At 36.2% G+C, this 9,664-nt stretch overlaps 1 long non-coding RNA gene across 2 annotated transcripts in view; it reads right to left on the reverse strand.

The window, feature by feature from the left end:
- LOC121982886 overlaps window positions 1-8,487 on the reverse strand; it is a 68,708-nt gene extending 60,221 nt beyond the window's left edge. Inside the window, exons 1-2 of one of the 2 annotated variants that reach the window (XR_006112312.1) lie at window positions 8,474-8,487; window positions 6,468-6,530 (exon numbers count right to left, since the gene is read on the reverse strand). This is a non-coding gene — a long non-coding RNA (uncharacterized LOC121982886). Of the gene's footprint in view, window positions 1-6,467; window positions 6,601-8,473 lie in introns of those variants that run through there. The other variant, XR_006112311.1, reaches the window with a different exon arrangement.
- Window positions 8,488-9,664: the final 1,177 nt, after the last annotated feature.

Here is a 9,664-nt window from a genome sequence, read left to right on the forward strand (position 1 = left end):
TGGTGCTAACAATGACCTTCTGGTTTTTAGGACTATAAAATAAACCACCTTTCGTTCCTCTGGGATAACCCACAAACACGCGAACTTCTGTACGAGATTCTAACTTATCAGCATCTGGTTTTAGGACATGTGCTGGACTACCCCAAATCCGAATATGTCTTAGACTGGGTTTTCGTCCATTCCACAATTCTGTGGGAGTAGAAGATACTGATTTAGAAGGTACTAAGTTCAGAATGTGCGCTGCTGTTTCCATAGTGTATCCCTAAAATGAATTTGGTAATTCTGAATAACTCATCGTCGATCTAACCATCTCCATAAAAGTCCTATTCCTTCGTTCTGCCACACCATTCTGTTGGGGTGTACCAGGTGCGGACAATTGGGATTGAATCCCGACCTCTGATATGTAATTCCTAAACTCTCCTAAGAGGTATTCGCCACCACGATCAGATCGTAGTGTCTTGATACTTTTACCTAGTCGTTTCTCCACATCAGCCTTGTACTCTTTGAACTTATCAAAGCACTCGGACTTGCGGCGCATTAGGTAAATGTATCCGTATCTTGAATAATTATCTATAAAAGAGACAAAATATTCAAAACCACCTCTCTCCTGGATAGACATAGGACTACACAAATCAGAATGAACCAATCCTAACACTTCTTTGGCTCTATACCCCTTGGCCTTAAAAGGCCTCTTGGTCATTTTACCTTCCAAGCAAGATTCACAAGTTGGAAAATTTTCCAACTCTAATGAACCCAAGAGTCCATCGGCTATAAGCCTTTGAATCCTACTTAAGTTAATATGACCAAGCCTTAGATGCCAAAGATATGCTTGGTTCATTTCCGAAGGTTGTTTTCTCTTATTAGTGTTAGAAGATGTATTATAAATTTCCATATTTTGCTTTGCGGGAGAAATTGGATTTAAAGTATATAAATTGTCAACTAATGCACCAGAACAGATAATCACTTTATTTCTCTTTATAACAACATTGTTATTAAAATAAACAGAATATCCATCCAAAAATAGTTTAGAAACTGAAATTAAATTCTTTCTAAAACTAGGTACATAAAGACAATTTCTTAAAACCAACTTTCTATTTCTATCGAAAGATAAGTAGACGTCTCCCACTGCAACAGCCGCCACCTTGGTAGCATTGCCCATGTAGACGGTTATCTCCCCTTCATATAGTCGTCGGGTTTCCTGGAACCCCTGCAAAGAATTGCAGACATGATCAGTGGCTCCTATATCTACACACCAGGTGCTGGTAGATAACGCTGTTAAATATGTTTCAACAACCAGAGTATGAGATATACCTTTGTTGTTTTGATTCCTACGAGGACAGTCCGTCTTCCAATGTCCTGACTGCTTGCAGATGAAGCACTTGCCCTTCGGCTTCTTCACTCCAGCTTTAGGTCCTGTTCTCTGAGATTTATTCACTTTCTTTGCTGAGCTAACTTGTTTCTTCTTCTTCTTTCCTTTCGGTTTAGAAGTAGAACCATTTTCAGCATAGTGAATCTGAGAATTGTGACGAAACAAACCTTCTGCTGCCTGAAGTTCTGTCAGTAGTTCCGCCAATGAATATACCATTTTATTCATATTGTAATTCAGGCGAAATTGCTCAAAACTTCTAGGTAGCGTCTGGAGGATCATATCGATCTGGGTTTCCCCATCAATTTCTCCTCCAAGGATTTATATTTCATTCAGATAAGCCATCATCTTTAGGATATGATCCCTCACAGAAGTACCCTCTTGCATGGTGGCCGTCATTATCTTTCTCATGGCTTCTTGCCTAGAGGCCCGATCCTGGTGACCAAAGAGTTCCTTGAGACTGTTCATAATATCATAGGTTGTTGGTAAATCTTGATGCTGATGTTGCAATACATTTGACATTGAAACCAAAATGTAACACCGCGCCATCTCATCTGCTTTTACCCATTTCCTATGATCCTCAATCTCCTCTTGGGTAGATTCACCATTGGGTGTATCAGGGCAAGGTTCAGTCAGTACAAACTTATAGCTTTCAGTAGTAAGAACAATGTCTAGGTTCCTTTTCCAATCTATGTAGTTAGGACCAGTAAGTCTATTCTCTTTTAGTATGATGGCCAGTGGGTTGAAAGTCATCCTAAGAATCACAAATAACATTTGGTCAGAACTCTAAATTTAGAATAATATTGATTCCTCAAACAATATTATTTTAAATTAACCAACACCTCAAAACACCGCGAATTTTGTATGCCACGATAGTGTGGACGTATACAAATTCAACATTTGTAAAAGGAGGGTTTAGCCCATTAATTTTATTATCTTGTCAACCTAACTTTTTGACAAATAAAATTAATAGTTGGTTTCCTTTGGTCACACGAATAATAGCAGTGACTCTGATGGGGAGGATACTATTAGACATGTTAAGTGTATACCATTACTTGACACTAAGTCCATTAATAAGATTGTGCCCCTTCCGATGGGGAAGGTCACACACTTTTAATTAACTTCCTATAGTCATCCAAAATAGAAGTTTGTTCTAGTGATCCACAAACAAACTCATCCGATATGGAGGAAGACACTCAAAGCCAACGCGCAAGTTTGTTTGCATCACTTACAAACGAGTAATGGAGACCGTGGAATTTATTTAAAATCCCTCTCCCACTTAGTTATTTGAAATGAGGAATTTTGACTATGCTAGCCTACTAAAACTGTATACTAACATGCACACACAACATAGTATAAAAGCAATAAATAGAAAAACTAATTTTCAACTATTATGACTTTTATCTATAGTTGTCCTCCGTGTGTTGTCATCCCTAGCTACTGCCATTTTTGGCCACCGCCACCGGGTCTAGTTGTCGCATTTATCTTGCTCCTTATTCCGCTGCGCCTTTGGTTCTCAAAAGGTTCCACGCCTTCCAAGATTCGATCTGCGACATAAATAGAATTTTACATTTTTTGATCCTATATTCCTCGAAGGAATATTCATGTATCTAGATCAAAAAATAAAATCCTAATAAAACTAAATACAACTCCTGCTGTATTTTATAATACAATCATGCACACATAATAAATGCCCTTGACATGTCCAAGGGTCCAATCACACACATAAAAACTATAAGTCATAATAGTTGGATCCTGCATCCACAAAGTTAGCACATCCTACTATTAACCTGCCTAAATTATGTATGACATGTGCATAATTAAACTAATACCAAATACACAGAGGCAAAACCCTAGCTCTGATACCAATTGTTGGTTGCTACTCGGAAACCTAATGGTTCCACTGTACAAAAATTTTGTACAAAGGTCTGAACCTTTTCCTAGCTACCATGTGTTCTTTTAAATTAAACTCGGATCGCCTGCGGAACTTAACACGTTTGATCCTAAGTTTAATTTATTTGTTCTTTTAGGTTTAGACTTGGATCTCTTGCGGAACTTAACACGTTCGATCCAAATCACCTAGGTTATTAATTCTATTAAATATTAATTTCCAAAATTGGCTTCCAGGACTGCATGGCGAGGCACATGGCCTTCTTGGATATGGGAATAACCACCACCGCCTAGACAAAGCCTTTTAAGGAAAGCTAATATTTAATTTCCTTAAATAACTTTAGGTCAACCAAAAGGAACAATCAAATCACAAAGAAAAGAAAAACAAAAGAACACAACATTGAAAACTAATTCGAAATACTAAAATCACTTGCCTCTTGTATTTGGTATTTTTACAAAGAAATAAAAACTAGTATGATGCGGAAATTAAATACTAGCATACCTTTTCTTTAGCAAACAAAAACCTCTAGGTAGTCTACCGTATTCCTCTTCTAAGCTCGAACGTTGTGTGGGCAATGATCTTCCGAGATGAGGAACCACCAAAGCACCTTCTTCTCCTCCTTGCAAGGTTCGACCACAACAAGAGCACCTCCAAGGATGAAGAGAAACCACCACCAATGCTCGAAGGGATGCAAGCTTTCTCTCCTTCTTCTCCAAGCTAGAATCTGGCCACACCTTGATCTCCAAGAGAGAAGAGAGTTTCGGCCACAAGGATGGAGAGAAGAGAAAGGGAAGAGCCGGCCACACGAAGGAAGAAAAGAGGGAGAAATTAATAGAGGTTGTTCACCTTGAAGGCACCCAAAACCCCCTCTTTTATAATCCTTAGCTTTGGCAAATAAGGAAATTTAATTACAATAAAATTTCCTTGACATGAATTAATTAAGAAAAAATAAATAAAATTTCCTAATAGATCATGTCATGGTCGGCCACCTCATGGAGAGCAAACAAGACAATTTTCAATCAACAATTAAAATTCCTTATTTGTCTTCGGAAATTTAAAAAAAATAAAATCTCCTTTTAAAATCCCTTCATGGTTGATAAAAAGATATTTCTATAATTTAAATTTTTTAACATGTGAATAATTTACAAAGAAGAAAAATAAAATATCCTTCCAATCTACAAATAAGGAAAGAGATTTAATCTCTTTCTTTAATCTTTTGTAGAAACTTATAAAAGAGATATTTTAATTTTTAATCTCTCCAATAAATTATATCTTCCACATAAGAAAATTTTAAAATTAAAATTCTTTTTTAATTTAATAGGGCCGGCCACCCATAGACCAAGGTTTGGCCGGCCCTAGCTTGGTTCTCAAGCTAGCTTGGCTGGCCCCTACACCATAGGTATGAAGGTGAGTATAGTACTCTATAACTAAGAGGCTACGATAGGGACCGAGAGGAGGAATTGGTTTTGGTCTCCCGATAAAATTAAGCATCCTGTGTTCACCCCGAACACACAACTTAATTTTATCAATAATAATTCATTCCACTAGAGAACTATTATTGAATTACCGCACCGATCCCAAATTACATTTTTGGGCTCCTTCTTATTATGAGTGTGTTAGTCTCCCTGTGTTTAAGATGTCGAATGTCCACTAATTAAGTGAGTTACTGACAACTCATTTAATTAATATTTTAGTCCAAGAGTAGTACCACTCAACCTTATCGTCATGTCGGACTAAGTCCACCTGTAGGGTTTAACATGACAATCCTTATGAGCTCCTCTTGGGGACATTATCAACCTAGATCATTAGGACACAGTTTCCTTTTATAATCAACAACACACACTATAAGTGATATCATTTCCTAACTTATCGGGCTTATTGATTTATCAAACCAAATCTCATCCATTGATAAATTAAAGCAATAAATCTCAAATATATGTGCTTGTTATTATATTAGGATTAAGAGCACATACTTCCATAATAATTGAGATCTTTGTTCCTTTATAAAGACAGTATAAAAGAAACGACCTCTGATGGTCCTACTCAATACACTTTAAGTGTACTAGTGTAATTATATAGTTAAGATAAACTAATACGTAATTACACTACGACCTTCCAATGGTTTGTTCCTTTCCATTTTGGTCGTGAGCTTCTGTTTATAATTTATAAGGTACTGATAACATTATCTTCTTTATGTGACACCACATACTGTGTTATCTACAATATAAATTAATTGAACAATTACAAATAAATGTAGATAATTTGACCAAATGTGATTATTTATTCAAAACAAATGTTTACAAAAGCTTAGGCTTTTAGTATACACCCTAACAGTACAAGCCATGAATAGCAGTGGATCGAAGCAGGTCATGACGCAGACCTAGCGCTTAGGCAATACAGGACAAACAAGTCAAGGAATCGTAACCGCTTGTCAGAGAATGTCAGAGAACAATCAATGTGTCAGGGAATATTAGGAAGAGCCACGTGTCAATCACTGCCAAACAAAGCTTGACAGCCGACATTCCCTGACACTCGCCAAGTCCCAGAGACATCCGTTGCAGTATAAAAAGGGATGTTTTGTCCCTTATGCAGGTACGCTCACTCGTCATTTCTCACTAGTCTTTACTTTTCGTCTTTTCTCTGTGATTTCTGGAGAAAAAGTACCTGACTTGAGCGTTGGAGGGCCTGACCCGGGACTTTTTCCCTGGTTTCTGGTCTCTAACGACTTGTGGGCTCGTCTGAGTGTGCGCAGAGCAATAGCGTCATCGTCCAGGTCATCCTCCTTCGTCAGCCGCCCGTGCGAACCTTCCTAGGGGGTACCAGGTAGATCCAATGCTTCAGCGACTTTCCGTCAACTTCCAGTACCCCATGGCCCGCCTTCATCCGACTCAGTTTCCGAACGGGATCATCAGGTATACGATGTTTTATGTCATGAAATCATTCATCACCAAAATACACAAATCAGAATGAAGAAAGTAGAAATCAAGTTTTTTTTATGTTTAGTGTTAGATTGCAGACCTCCCAAAGCCAGTGCATTTGATGATAGAACAAGTAGGCCAATAATGTAAAGAACAGAAGACGTGAATTCCCAGACCGCTACAGAACATCAGAATAGGTAAGAAATACAAATGCAACTCATATAACAAAAATATCTTTCTACAAATAGTTTACTATGCAAGTTCAGGGAAGCAGAGCTGTACTCATACTCACCAACATTGCGATCAAATACAACCTGAAGTGGAGATAAGAACTGCCAGAAGGATTTGTCTGTAGCTGAAGAGAAGAATAACATTTTTGAGTACATGCAAATATTCACGAATGTGAAGGCATAACAGATAAATGATTTCACATCTGGATATTGGGATTATAGGAACAAAGAAATCCCATAAGAATGGATTGCCAAAGGCATAAACAGATAAATGATTTTCACATTTGAATATTGGGATTATAAGAACAAGAAAACCTAATAAGAATGGATTACCAAACAACAATATGACTAATATAAATGCAGTTATATTATATAGGAAATAAATGCAAACAAACTAATAAAGCACAATACAACTTGGAAGGAAAGGGTAAAGGAAAATTGTTAATATAAGCATTGATTAATAAAAACCAACCTGACTGTGTTAAATGATAACTTAAGAAGAAACCTAGTTCCCAGAAAAATAACAGACATAAATACCAAATTTCCCAATATAACATTCAATAATTACCTGCAACCAGAACAATGACAGAGTTGGTGAAAATTTACACTAACTGAAATTATTTGCTACAACTGAATTTATCACCTTTCCGCATGTCAAAATTGACATCATAATGTGTGTGGATGAATCTAAAAAAGCTTCACTACTCTTTAAGAGATAATGCCTGCCTTTTATTGTCAAGGTCTTCGGTAGACCAGTTAAATTTTGTATGCACATCCATATAAGTAATTCAATCACTAGTTCAACAGCTTTTCCTGCATTTCACCTGTCTTAGCAAAACTATCAACATGAAGAATCAAAATAATTATATTAAACATAATGAAAATTATTGCTTCAATAGTTTCAAAAAACTTGGATAGACGACTCCAATATTTGTACTGGAACAAAGGTATCAAACCCATGAAACCATGTGCATTCTGGTCTATGATGGATATACAGGAAGTAAAAGGTCTGTTTTTTCCTTTGTACAATAAATTATACTTGGAAGTCGAAACCTATAAATTGATACAGATTCCAAGTTTTTCAACATCTATATGTTCCTTTTGCAGCCAAGTGAAAGTCATTTAGAAATGATATACTTTATTATTATTACCAAGAAGCAAGGTTATGGAAAATGAAGTTTCACCATTGGCATTAGTCAGTCATGGGTTTTGTTAGATCTACAGTAAAAATATACAACTACAGAAATGGACAGGTAGTTTGCTAACAAAAAGAGGATACAAACACAATGATATTTGGTAGATAAGTGTTTGACGTCAGCAACTTACATTTAGCCAAATGTTAACTATAAACCTTCTAGTTCTACTTTCTAGGGCAAAAGGTGGATGAATAAACCTACAATAACCACCAGTGGCGGATCCAGGAACATGCATTTTTCTAAAAAACAATGTTAGATGATGACACTGGGAGGATGCGATGAAACTAATTAAAGATGCAGCATGCATGCTGCTATGTAAGAAGTATAGAGCAGTAAATGATGGAAATTTATCCAATTCAAACAAACAAACATACAAAATGATTTACCTTATCATCACCACATAAGTTCAGTATGTTAAACAGCAAATGCAAATAGGTTATCCTCTTATAAAGGATCAAATCTATCAGAATTATCTACATTAAAAGGCTACAGTTACAAACCAGAATGCAGAAGTAACATCCTATAAAGCTATCATATCAAAAATCCAAAGTATTGATGATACTTTCTAACAGTCATTATTGGGATGTACCAAATTTGGTGTAACATAGACAACATAACAAATCTAACAAATATCAATGGAATGATTTTATGGTGTGCAATCCCCATCTTCTTCAAATGAGAGAGATTAAATAGAATATAAGAGAAATCACAAACAAAAAAGAAGACTTGCTGCTTGGCAATAATGTGGATCAGCAAGACAATGAGATAATAAGGGGAACAGGGAAAGCATCTAAGTTCACACAGGTTCTTAAAAAGCAACACTTCGAACAGTTTGTTGGTATGATGCTAATTAGAAGTAGATATCCGCCTACCATAAATTCACATTCGATGTAGGGATCAGCAATGGCCCTGCAGTATTCCTGTGAGAAAGAAATAAAAAAGGAAAGACAACGTCATGGGAATGATTTCCATGAAGTGGGTGGCTACGATCTTATCGTATGCTTTGCTTACACATTTCATCAAATGGATGTTGCCGGATGAGTATTGGATGTAGAGAGAGGGTATCTCCCGCGTGCAGTTCACACAACAAAGGAGTCGATGATGCTCAGAACCCTCACTGGACTTATCGCTGACGGCGCTCATGCTGAAAAGGGGTTCTTCTTGTATTAGAGCAATAATATTTTTAAATAAATATGAAATGTTACAAAAAAACATACTGAATTTTAACATAATGTTTACGTAGTGGATATATGATATGAAGGAGAATGTCCCTCCAACTTCCTCCTGAATCTGATCTCTCTAGTTTCTAATTATATTTTTAAATTATAATCCAAAAATATGTTTCATCATCGTCAGTATGTTTACCACAATAGCAACATCACGATTTGCATCATAAGCACCAAGCAAGGTAAAAAAATTGTAATAAATATGTTATACAGGTACCAAATTAAAGAGATTTAACAATAAAAACAACACCAAATTATATTCTAATAAAATTCTAGAGATATCTTGCAACAAATTAGAGCAAAATTCATGAAAATAAGGCGCTGATATTTCTGACTTCTCACAATACTCGTTAGATTGGGAGCAATAAATCCCATTCTATGCAAGTAGTCTAAGAGATAATACATCTTTTTTAGAGTTCATATCAAATGTGGCGATGATACATCTTTTTTAGAGTCATACCGAATGTGGCATATTTGAAGAAAATGACAGGGCACTGACTTAGAGATTGCATATTAATAGAAAAATAGAGATAGTATTATCAAGGCGAGGGAATTACATGGAATGAGGAAGCTTCTTGATAGACTCAAGCTCTTCGGCGTTCACTAGGGTTCTGTTACGCTCCGCAAGTGTACGGAAATGTCGCAAGTAATATAAAAGATTATCGTATCCACAGGGACTGGAATAAGCACTAGAAATGTCTCAATGCGAATTAGCTAAACAATTATCCAATTGTTTCAAATGCAAAGTGAAGGTAAACAAATCTAATATTAAAGATCAACAAACAAGAGTTTAGTGTTTTGGGTTATGATAAAGGGAGATTCTAGGAGTTTCGGTTT

Source organism: Zingiber officinale, chromosome 5A (genome assembly GCF_018446385.1).
Source record: "Zingiber officinale cultivar Zhangliang chromosome 5A, Zo_v1.1, whole genome shotgun sequence".
NCBI lineage: Eukaryota > Viridiplantae > Streptophyta > Magnoliopsida > Zingiberales > Zingiberaceae > Zingiber > Zingiber officinale.